Below are 12,477 nucleotides of genomic sequence, written 5' to 3' on the forward strand. Positions count from 1 at the left end.
ACTTGTACGTTCGAATAGCCCATATACTCCCCCAAATAACTTGAATCTATCACTCATTTTACTCTCTTGAATTCCTTCCCAGGCTGCCGCTGTGATTCAAGTTCCTCCTTCTTTCTCTCGCGGCCTTCATCTGATTATTCTCCACTGCACTGTGGAAGCCCGCATCTTTGCTAGCCCCACTCCCCCTTCGTCCTTCAATCGTCGCGCCTTCACTAGAATCGAGTGTTGCAGTCGCCGTTGCTGGCTGAAGAAGCTGTATGGCCCAAACGTCGGCGCACCTTTCTGATTCTAGCGTCGTCTCTCGCCATGCCACTGTTGAAGATTGTTCACCATTTTTCTGTTATCCTCTCCCTTAGGCTGTTGTCCTTTGAAGAAACATTCACGCTTAAGGTCCTTGACAGCAACATTCTTCAAGTTGAAGCAAACATTGTCACCAGGGAGCGCTTCAGGGAGGGCCTCATGGTGCATTTCAACGGACTTGACCTCAGTTGTCAGCCCTGTTGGACCAAAGATAACAACCATACTGGGTTTGATGACACCGGTTTCAACTCTTCCAACAGGAACAGTACCAATACCGCCAATCTTAAACACACCTTGCAGAGGAAGACGGAGAGGTTTGTCTGAGGGTCTCTTGGGCTCATGGGTCAAGTCGAGAGCTTCCAGAAGGGTTGGTCCTGTGTACCAGTCAAGATTGCTCGACCTCTCGATCATGTTCTCACCCTCAAAACAAGATATCGGGACAAAAGGAATCTTGTCATGGTTGTACCCAACCTTCTTTAAGTAGGAAGAGATCTCCTTGACAATTTCATCGTACCTTCCCTTGGAGTACTTGGGAGTGGTGGCATCCATCTTGTTACAGCAGCAGATCATTTGCTTAACTCCAAGTGTGAAAGCCAGAAGTGCAAGCTCACGAGTTTGACCATCCTTTGAAATACCCGCCTCAAAACCACCAATGGTAGAATCAATGATGAGCACAGCACAGTCGGCCTGAGAAGTACCCGTAATCATGTTCTTAATGAAGTCTCGGTGACCAGGAGCATCAATGATGGTACATTAGTATTTGGTAGTTTCGAACTTCCACAGAGCAATATCAATTGTGATTCCCCATTCATGTTCCTTCTTCCTGCTTTGTATGATTAACCTTGAGGCACTTCGGTTTCTCTAGATAAATTCAAGGGCATGACGATTGGTTTTGCCATGACAGTGATAATTGTCATGTTATTCTATGTTATTTACATATTGGATCCTTGTAGATGTTTACGTGTCACTATCCTTCCTCATTTGTTTATCTCGAACTCTTTCGAGGAGTTGGGCGACTTGACATTGTTTGGCCATCTATTAGCCTTTGCATCGTGGTAGTAGTGCGATGGCTATTGCATGGCCTTATTACATGTATATGGGGAAAGATGATTCTTGAGTAATACCTCATATGTATGCAGTTGTTTTTGAACCTCATAAACATATTATTTCTAAGTTTATTCTTGTCTCGGTCTTGGCAACCCCCTTGGCTTCATCTCTTGCACCCATTGAATTATATATGGCATTGGCTATTTTGATGCATTTACCTCGTGGAAGCAATGTATGTGAGCTTTATAAGCCATTATATGGCTTTCCCGCATCGTGTCTGATAGGGGAGTCTGATATGCCATTATCTTTGCTGTAGGTGTGTAGATTTCCAGCCAACCACCAATTAGGTCCAGAACTTCTCCAAGGTCAATGGCTATTGCCGAAGATCGGTAAAGACTCCCATTCCTTCATGGCTATCTATTTTTCTGTTGTCTTGCTTTGTTAGTTGAATGTTCCCCGATTGCATATCCTTGTATGTATCATCATCATCTTGTCTGTTTCCTGCTTCTATATGTTGGTGTTGGTAAGTTCATTGATGGCAGGTAACACTGACTGAGAGTTGGCCATAGATTGGCCTCAGTTCTTAAGTGCGTTCGACAATTAAGCTTTGGTGTCATTTGGAGCTTCTTGAAACACAGGTACCTCTCAAACTCTTATGTGATCTTATGTGCTGTTATATATGCTGCATCCACTCAATACAACTCCCTCGTCCTTAACACCACGCATTGCACTTCAGTTGGATCCCTTTCTCGCATACACGTATATGCATTTGCACTTCAGTCGGACCCCTTTCCCGCATACACGTATGTGGATTCGCACTTCAGTCGGACCCATTTCCCGCATACACGTTTACTTACTGCTTTTGCATGCGGTGATTCCGCTTTTGATTTGTTGACTGTTGATTTGATGTTGTGGTTGTTCGGTGATAGATGTTGAATGAAAGGTGGGTTTGTATGTGATGCTGTGTATTGGATATTGGGAAGGCTTAATTCAATTAACTCAATTCACTTCAATAGCTTCAAGCCATAGGTTGGCCTAAAACTCCCCGATCGCGATTATTTCCTTATCTGATTCCCTATCGAAACAAAATGCATTCAATATGATAAAAGTGGTCTACTGGCCAACTTTAATTGATCTTTCTCGTTTTTTGAAACATAACCAACAAAAATTTACATTAGTGGCCCTAAGGCCTACTTCAAACAAAATCTCACAACATGAGATAAAAACATACAAAAATGGCTGGTTAGCCTATTTTTCTTACAAAGTCAATTTCTGGGTCTCTTGTGGCTCGCATAGCGCCCTTATTCTCTTCAGTTCTTCCTTTATTACTCGTTGTCCGCTCGGTGAGCTCAACTCCCCGGTTGCTGTGTTTCTTTCCTCCCGTATTCTAAGTGGCCTAAAGGCCCACTTCATGGGTCAGTCACTGCACATGCAAACAACCCAACTTATATAATGACGGTACGGTCTACTTCACCATGATTTCTCGTACCATAAAAACATTGGAAATATCAACCGAATTCATATATAATAAGTGGCCATAAGGCCGACTCCCTAGTGAAACAAGATACCTCCAAAATGATGAAAGTGGCCTATTGGCCCACTTCATTTGATCAGTCTCATTATTGGACCATAAACAACGGATATTTATATCAGTGACCCTAAGGCCTACAACACATGAAGTCTCAAAATAAAGAATTAAACATATACAAAAGTGGCCAGTAAGCCTACTCTTATATCAAAACCAAACTTCCACGTCCTTCTGTAGTTCGCACAGTGTTCTCATTCTGCTATGCTATCTCTCCATTCTGCGTTGTAGTCTGGTTTGGTGAGCTTTAACTCCCCGTTCTCTGGAACTCTTTCCAGCCATGTCTCAGTGACCTATGTGATTTCCTTTCAAGTAGCCCGGAAGCTACTATGTACTCAAATCTTCATTATTCAAGCTAATGCCAAAGTGGCCTTAAAGGCCAACTCCCCGCTGGATATTAGCCTTTCTGTTCTCTTTACTAACTCCCTTAACAAGGTGATCAAATCTTGCTTAATTCCTTCTTCCAGCAATGTGCTCACATATACCAGCTTAGAATCATCAAATTCTCCTAAGTTGATCTCTTCCAACGGGTCTTGCACTTCGTGTTGGCCATCTTCCGTTTGAGATGGCGCCATCAACAATTCATCAACTTGGAGTTCATCCTCTTCGTATTCTTCTTCTTGGACAACCTCAGTTCCATAGGTGTCCCACGCTTCCTCTTCCCCTAATTTGTCCAGTACTTGCTACACATGCGCCTTCCATATTGAGGTTGCAGCTACCTTCTTTTCTTTTTGGTTCAAGTCAATCATCAATCTCCTCAATCAGCGGCTGAATTATTGGCCTAGACGGCACGATAACAGTAGGTTTGATGATTCTTTCCAACACCGAGCTTGGAGTTGGTGTTTGCATGTACAGTGGATTTTCTTTCTTGCTATTGATACGAATTTTGATGGGCCCAAAATCCCCATTGTAATATCTAGCCTCAACTGCACTTGCACTTGTTTGAAAGGGCTGTCCGTCTGCTTCTACCACCTCCACATCATCTCCTTTCCAAAATAACAACAGTTGGTGCATTGAGGATGGGATGCACTGGTTTGCATGGATCCAATCTCTGCCTAACGACGCTTGGAAGTTGGCGGAGGAATTTACCACGAAAAATGCACATAACGATGACATACTCCCCACAGTAACATCAGCGGGGAATACCCCAATGGTTTTGGTGGTTTTCCCTGTAAATGCAGCAACCGAAACTTCTGAAGGAATCAAGTCTTCTTCATTTTTGCCCAGACTTTTCAACATTCTTACTGGAAGAACATTTACAGTTGAGTCATTGTCAATCAACACCCTAGATACTGGCTTTCCATTCAAGTGGGCTTTGATGTACAACGGCCTTATGTGCTTGGTCATGGCCGGTGTAGGCTTTTCAAGTATCACTTGTTTAGGCTTATTCGGGTGATCTTCCTTGATGATCACTCTTGAACTCCCTTCAGGGAGTTTATTTGCATGCTCTTTCTTTTGCACTGATTCTTGGGGCATCAACTCCCAATTCTCTTCTTCCATCATTTTAAATCTCTCGGGTAGTATCACTACTCCTGTGGCACAGTCCACGGTGATGTGAAATACTCCAACGTAAAAATTAATTGTTTTTCTTGCTTGATCATCCTCTTCGCTTAACAAATCATCATCATCTTTCACAAACTTATCTTCAGTAGCCGATCTTCCAAACTTAGATTTACTCCCCACTGGCTCCCTGGAGACTGGAACATCAATTGTGGGTTCATTTCTCAACTTAGCGGACTCTTCTCTTCTTGCAATAGCTCTTTCTCTCAACAACCGTCTCTTTTGAGTCCTAGTCGGTGGCCTAGGGAACTTTTTGTGTTGGGCCACTCTCCAAGACTCACTGAACTCCCCTCTGGCTGGAAGGACGTATCTCGGCTTTGCTCTCTGGCTCTCACTCATTTTTCCTTTTGAGATTTCATATGCATGCCGCTCCCTGCACTGATCAGCTGATATTTTCCTGGTTTCCACATTTCGTGACTCAACTCTACGTATGTTTCTCCTGTCTGAGTATCTCTGGTGCTGATCACGAGATGATTCCCCTCTGAACTTTTGATTCTCAAGCACTGGTCTTTTAAGGAAATGTTGGTTCCTCGGCCGATAGGCCGCAGATTCACCAACATTTCTAGGGAAACGCTGCTGAACTGTTCGCATTCGATGGGCACTATGCCTTCCATGAGCTTCAAACAATTGACCCTTTGGAATCCAATATTTCTTGATTACTCGGTCTTTCACTGCTAAGGATCGGCTTCTTTTCTCATTGAGAAGATCCCTCAAATCTGTCACATTCACATTAACCAAAGACACCGGAGGAAAAAGATCATCATCCACCGCCATAGACTCTTGTTTGTTAGGGAATTTCACAACTCCCTTGTTAATTCTATCCTGCAAAATGTTCTTGAACGCCCAACAAGATTTAGTAGCATGATTGTAGGAGTTGTGGTACTTACAATACTCTCGTCCTTTCAACTCTTCTATGGGTGGCATCCTGTGATCAGCTGGAAAAGTGATGAATTTTTCTTTTACCAAGAAATCAAAAACTTCCTCGGTCTTTGATACATCAAATGTATACTGCATGTCTTTGGGGAGTTGGGAGCTGTTCTTCTTCTCAGGTTCTGCTGGCTTCTTTTTTAGTAGGGGAACTGTGCAAGAACCAGCTGACCGAATCTCTGCCACTGCCACATCTTCCACCTCCTGATAATAAGACCCCATAGCAGTTTTCTTCTTGTACGACTCTTCCTGCAATAGTTCTTCGTATTCAGCCACTTTGGCAGCTAGCTCGAAGAAATCCCCGAACTCCATTCCCTGGAATTTATTCCTTAATTCAAAATCCAGCCCTTTTTGTGCCATCTTCACGAACTCGGTCTCAGGTAGGAATACCTTGCACCTATTCTTTATCTTCTTGAACCTGTCTATGAAATATTCCACAGACTCTTCTTTCTTTTGAGTGATTCTGGATAAGTCGGCAATGCACACTTCTGGCTCTGTTCTATAGAATTTAATGTGAAATTGTATTTCCATCTCTTGCCAACTCATCACTGAATTTCTGGGAAGTGAGGCATACCAAGCGAATGCAGTCCCAGTGAGGGAATTCGGGAATAGTCGCAACTTTAGATTGTTGAAGTTCTCCAAGTTGGCTAATTCCCCGCACTGTATGGTGAATCTGGCTATGTGTTCCATGCTGGACTGGCCATCCTCCCCGGAGAATAAACTGAAATCATGAACTCTATAACCCCTTGGGTACGGGTTATTCACATCTATGTAGTCTGGATAGGGTTTGTGGAACTCTGGGCGGCCAATCTGTTTCAAGGCCGGCCCATATAGCCCTTGAACAGCCTCTCTCACTATTTCTGGATCAATCCCGTGCATGTTCCAAGCGGAGAGTTGGTGATGGTAGTAATTTGCTCCCCGAGCTTGAAACCCTGCATTTAAACCAATATTACCTCCTGGGAAGCCCCCATCCACTCCTTGATAATCCATGTGCGATATGTCATCATAAGCTCTTGGTTGGTATAGAGGATTTGTCACGCTGTACACATGAGTAACTGGTTGTTTCGAACTCCCCACTCCATGAGCACGTGGAAATGGCTGGGATCTTCCTCCTAAGGTTTCTTCTCTCTTGTGAGGTGGTGTATACTTTCTTTCTGGATGATTTGGGAGAGTAAACTCCGGGCGGCGTGGATTGCCCGCCCTTGAGTTTCCAACTCCCTGGTCAAATTCATGGACGTTGTTATTTCCCTGGACTTGGTTGCTTCCTTGGTTCCCTTCTTTTTCATTATGTTCTGCTCTTTGTTGGTTGACTGGTTTGGTTTACCCAATACTGTCTTCAAGCAATCAGACACAGCCTTGGACAGTGCTTGTGATATTTCTTCAATTTTCATCGCAGTCAATTCTTCAACCAAACGGTTTGAAATATGAGCATACATCTCTGGAACATTACTTGGATGCAAATCCAACTCCCTGGTCGGCTCTTCAGCGGCTGGCTGCTCTGTTAGTGGAACGTGAACCTCTTTCTGGCTTGGTTGAGACTCCCCATCCCCTTGATTGACGTTTTCTTTTCTTCTTGGCGGCATAGTGATGGTCCCACCGGGCGTGCCAAAAATATGTTTGCACAATATTTGATATTTGCGGGCGTGCCAGGTGCGAAGATGCACCGATTTGTTTGAAAATGATAAAATCTAACTTCTAAAAACAAGCGAAAGCGAATCCTAAATTTGATCGTCGATTCTAATCTGCTAAAACAACTATAACGCCAAAACGAAGAAAACTATTGGAATTTGATGAATAAATCTCTGACATTGTTTATATTTTCAATAAACTGTAGGAATTTATAAGACATAGAAATATAAACATAAAGCTGTTGAAATCTAAAACGAGAGAATGCTAGAAATATGCTGGAACGCTTAAAAACTAGTGCTTGAAGATTGAATTTTTAGCAGAGAGTATTTTGCAGATTTGTCTGTGTTGAGTTGAGTTGTGTGTTCTCTGTCGATCCCTTCTTTTTCTTCACTGTGAGATGTGGTTTCTTCCACTTCCCCATGATCTCCTCCTATACGCTCCACGATCTTTTCCGTCTTTCCACGATCTCCCTCTTCTCTCATGATCTTTTCCATCTTCAGCGCTTTGTGACCGGTTGGACTCGATAGGAATTAGCCCGCTACGTTTGACGGGCCTATAATTTAATTGGGCAAGAACAAAGAGCATATTAATTATATTAATAAAAAAAATTGTTAAGATTTAATTACATGAGTGCGTCTGGATTTAAAAACATATTGCTTAAAGAAGTGTTTTTTTTTTTAACATAAAGAAGTATTTTTTTAAGTTGACTTTTAAAAGTTTTTAGGTAAAAGTTTAATAGTTTTGTGTATGGATAAATAGATAAATTTTTTTTTTTTTTAAATTTGATCAGTTAGAAAAACACTTAAAAACTCTAAATTTAAACTTTTGAAATAAACATTTATTTTAACTTAATTAAGTGCTTTTAGAAACACAAACACATATAAAACTATAAAACTATTTTTTTGAATATTTTTTTTTAAAAGCTACTAAATCCAAACGGACTTGTTATTATAACATCACCCATAAAATTTTCCAACTATTTGTTTCGGCAAACTGACACTTTTACTTTTTTTTAAAAAAAGCTACTAAATCCAAACGGATTTGTAATTATAATATGAGTATGTTTCTTGTGAGACGGTCTCACGAATCTTTATCTGTGAGACGAGTCAATCCTACTGATATTCACAATAAAAAATAATACTCTTGGCATAAAAAAATAATACTTTTTCATGGATGACCAAAATAAGAGATCTATCTCATAAAATACGACTCGTGAAACCATCTCACATAAGTTTTTGCCTTATAACATCATCCATAAAATTTTCCAACTCTTTGTCTCGGCAAACTGACACTTTTTCTTTTTTTTTTTTTTAAAAAAAAGCTACTAAATCCAAACGAACTTGTAATTATAACATCATCCATAAAATTTTCCAACTCTTTGTTTCGGCAAACTGACACTTTTAGTGTTTTACTTTGTTTAAAATCACATCAAATTGAGAAGATAAAAAATCTAAATATTTTTGATGATGAGATTCATGTTTTATTAAAAAAAAAAGATAAAGTAATACTTGTAATGTGTGGACCCTTAGCTCCTAATCGTTATTACAATGCAATCTGATTAGGGTTAACTAATTACAGCGGAAAACGAGTTTAAAGTTTCTTTACAATGAGCCCAAATCATTTTATTTGAATACTAAAAATAGTATTTCATCTCAAATCATAAAACACGCCCACACGTAATCAAAGCCAATCACATACAAACAACTCATATCCTCGGGACATGCCCCGGTATATAGATACATATACATATATACTGGGAACAAAACATAAACCTCAACTCAAACTGTGACTCCCTCCAGAAGCACCCTCTCCGGTCTCCTGATATCCTGGAGTACCTGCCATTGTCCACACACAAAGACAACAACAGCCCCCCTTGAGGGTGAGCAAAGCTCCGTATGGAACAACCAATCATATATACCACAAGTATCTAAACAATGATATATGGCATGCAATGCATGTATGTCGTGGAGGTATCAGGTCGAATGCCCATCCACTGAGCACATGTCAGAATCAATCGAATCGCTATCAAATCAATGCTCGAGCTGGCACACCGGCCAATATGGGATACTCGTATGATAGCGTCGGCAAAGCGCCATCAAATCCCAAATCTCATATCCAATCATATGGGGCCACAATTTGTCTATGCTTTACGGGTCATATAATACCGGCATAGCGATTGTGTTGACAAACCCCGGAATCCAATCCAATCATATCAGGGTATCCAAGGATCATAGCTCAACGTGCATGTCATGTATCGATGTATGCATAAAATGATGTGTGTTAACAAAACATTTATTTTATACATCGATATCTCAATCTCAATGTCATGTATTCCACGTCAATCAACAAATAAGGCATATAGACACATAATCTCATTCCAATCAATCAAATCAATCCGACATATATCATATAATACAGATACCTGTCGTATGTTACCCGGTCGCAACATACCTCAATTCTTCGTTTCCAATTGAAGTAGCCTGAAGATATTGATATTACACTTTATCTACATCAATAACATACTCATTCTAATCAATAACATGATCCAAAATTATTAATATGAGTTTCAAATATCTTTTGAAACTTCAAAAATTCATATCAAATCAAATTCTTATCAAAATTCAATTCCGACTTCGAATATAAGTTTCTTGTCGGTTATTCTACTACATATCAGAAATTCAACTTCAAATACATGCTATTCCAGCACTTTGATATTTCGAGCTGCTGGAACTAGAAGAAAATTACCTCAGTCAGAAGCTCTCGACGCGACGATCACAAATATATAATTTGTTTCGCATTTAGACAGCGTTTCGAAGTGATTTCGGACGAAAGAAATCAAGATTTCTCGTACTCTCTCAAAGCTTCAGAGGAGAAGATGAAGAAGGAAATGAACGAAAATCTCATTCTTATCTTTACCGCCTTCGCGCTCGGGCGGTAGAATTCTCGCGCCCGAGCGCGAGACATTCTGCCCCCGGATTTTACTTGTGCCGCGCTCGGGCGGTCAAAAATTACCGCTCGGGCGCGGTGTGTTCTGCCCGAACACTAAAATTTCTACCTTGGCGCTCGGGCGGTCACTTTCTACCGCCCGGGCGCCACATCTTCTGTACAAATATTTATGTTTGTACTATATTGGCATCCGGCTTCTCCACCCGAGCTCTTACAACGTCAACTCATATTCAATATTCATTTTCTCAATTTCATTGTCATGATATACATCAATTACATAATCACATATCAAATTCCTGAATTATCGATAATCATATGAGATTTACGATAATACGATACACGGTCCTTACATTTCTCCCCCTCTTAAAAGATTTCGTCCTCGAAATCTCAAACATCTCTATATACATAACATTGGCAAACATACATATGTCACCAGTTATAGTACATATCAAAACTAAAATCAGAAAAAGGATCAGAATACATCGAATACAATGGAACAGATGGATTAGCATCAAATAAATGCGGATATGAATCTCGCATTTTGCTCTCCAATTCTCACGTCGACTCTTCAACACCATGTCGTGTCCATTGCACTCGTACTAGAGGAATCGATTTATTACGCAATATCTTCTCCTTTCGATCCATAATACGAACAGGTTGTTTGACATAGGAAAGAGAAGGATCCAGTTCAACCTTGTCAGGTGCAAGTACATATGATGGATCTGGTTCATATTTCCTCAACATAGAAACATGAAACACATCGTGAATAGCAGATAGAGCTAGTGGCAATGCCAATCGATACGCAAGATCACCAACTCGATCCAGAATCTCGTATGGACCAACACAACGAGGAGATAATTTCTCTCGTATGCCAAATCGAACAGTGCCTCTAAAGGGAGATATTTTCAAAAATACTCTGTCACCTTTCTGAAATTCCAAGGGTCGTCTTCGTTTATTCGCATAACTCGTTTGACGATCCTGAGCAGCTTTCATCCGCTGCCGAATCAACTGAACCTTATCATTCATTTCCTATATCATTTCAGGTCCAGTCAATTGTCTCTCACCAATCTCATCCCAGAATAACGGTGATCTACATCGTCTCCCATATAGAGCTTCAAACGGTGCCATACCGATACTCGTCTGAAAGCTATTATTATAAGAAAATTCAACCAATGGTAAGGCATCCTGTCATCCCATTCTGAAGTCCATCACAATCGCACGCAACATATTCTCTAGAGCCTGGATCGTACGCTCAGTCTGGCCATCAGTTTGAGGATGATAAGCAGTACTCATAGCCAAACGCGTACCCATCGCCTCCTGAAAACTACCCCAGAATTTAGAAGCAAATCTGGGATCACGATCAGACATAATCGAGACTGGCACACCATGCAGTCTCACAACATTCTCAATGTATAAACGGGCCATTCTCTTATAAGGATAAGTCCGTTCATACGGAATAAAATGCGCAGATTTTGAAAGCCGATCAATAATCACCCAAATAGCATCACAGTCCTTGGGAGAACGAGGTAAATGAGTCACAAAATCCATAGCAATATGTTCCCAATTCCATTTCGGGATTTCAAGACTATGGAGCAATCCTCCCGGTTTCATTCTCTCGGCTTTCACTTGCTGGCAGACAAGACATTTCGAAATAAACTCAGCAATGTTCTTCTTCATACGTTTCCACCAAAATTGAGGTCTCAGTGTCAAATACATCTTTCGGCCTCCAGGGTGAATACTGTATTTGCTACAATGTGCTTCTCGAAGAAGGGCAGATTTCAAATCAGAATCATCAGGAACTATCAGCCGACCATTAAGTCGTAAAGAACCATCAGAAGAAATTTGAAATCCAGACTGATGTCCACCAGATACCAGTTCTTTCGACTTTTGGATCTGAGCATCGCTTCGTTGGGCCTTTCGTATTTTCGATATCAAATTCGGCTCAATTTGCAATGCTGAGACAGTGACAGAATTCCAATTCGAGTGAAAAGTCCAGCCAGAAGTACATATATCCTCGTGTACTTTGGCGACAGAAACAGAAGCTAAAATAGAATCATAAACTTTCCGACTAAGGCATCCGCAGTAACATTCAGCGATCCAGGGTGATTTTGAATCTCACAATCAAAATCCTTCAGGAGATCCATCCACCTGCGTTGCCTCATATTCAAATCGGATTGAGAAAAGAGATATTTCAGACTCTTATGGTCCGAATATATAACAAACTTTTCTCCGTACAGATAATGACGCCAAATCTTCAGGGCAAACACAATGGCAGCCAACTCAAGATCATGAACAGGATAACGAGTTTCATGAGATTTCAATTGACGAGATGCATAAGCAACCACTTTGCCATGTTGCATCAAAACACAGCCCAAACCTTTACCAGACGCATCTGTACACACCACAAATCCTCCGCTACCTGAGGGAATAGTAAGCACAGGTGCTGTGGTCAATCTCGTCTTCAATTCAAGAAAACTAGCTTC

At 41.0% G+C, this 12,477-nt stretch overlaps 1 pseudogene; it reads right to left on the reverse strand.

The window, feature by feature from the left end:
- Positions 1-288: 288 nt before the first annotated feature.
- On the reverse strand, positions 289-1,120 carry LOC142505330 (elongation factor 1-alpha pseudogene; annotated as a pseudogene).
- Positions 1,121-12,477: the final 11,357 nt, after the last annotated feature.

This window comes from Primulina tabacum, chromosome 1, assembly GCF_025594145.1.
Source record: "Primulina tabacum isolate GXHZ01 chromosome 1, ASM2559414v2, whole genome shotgun sequence".
NCBI lineage: Eukaryota > Viridiplantae > Streptophyta > Magnoliopsida > Lamiales > Gesneriaceae > Primulina > Primulina tabacum.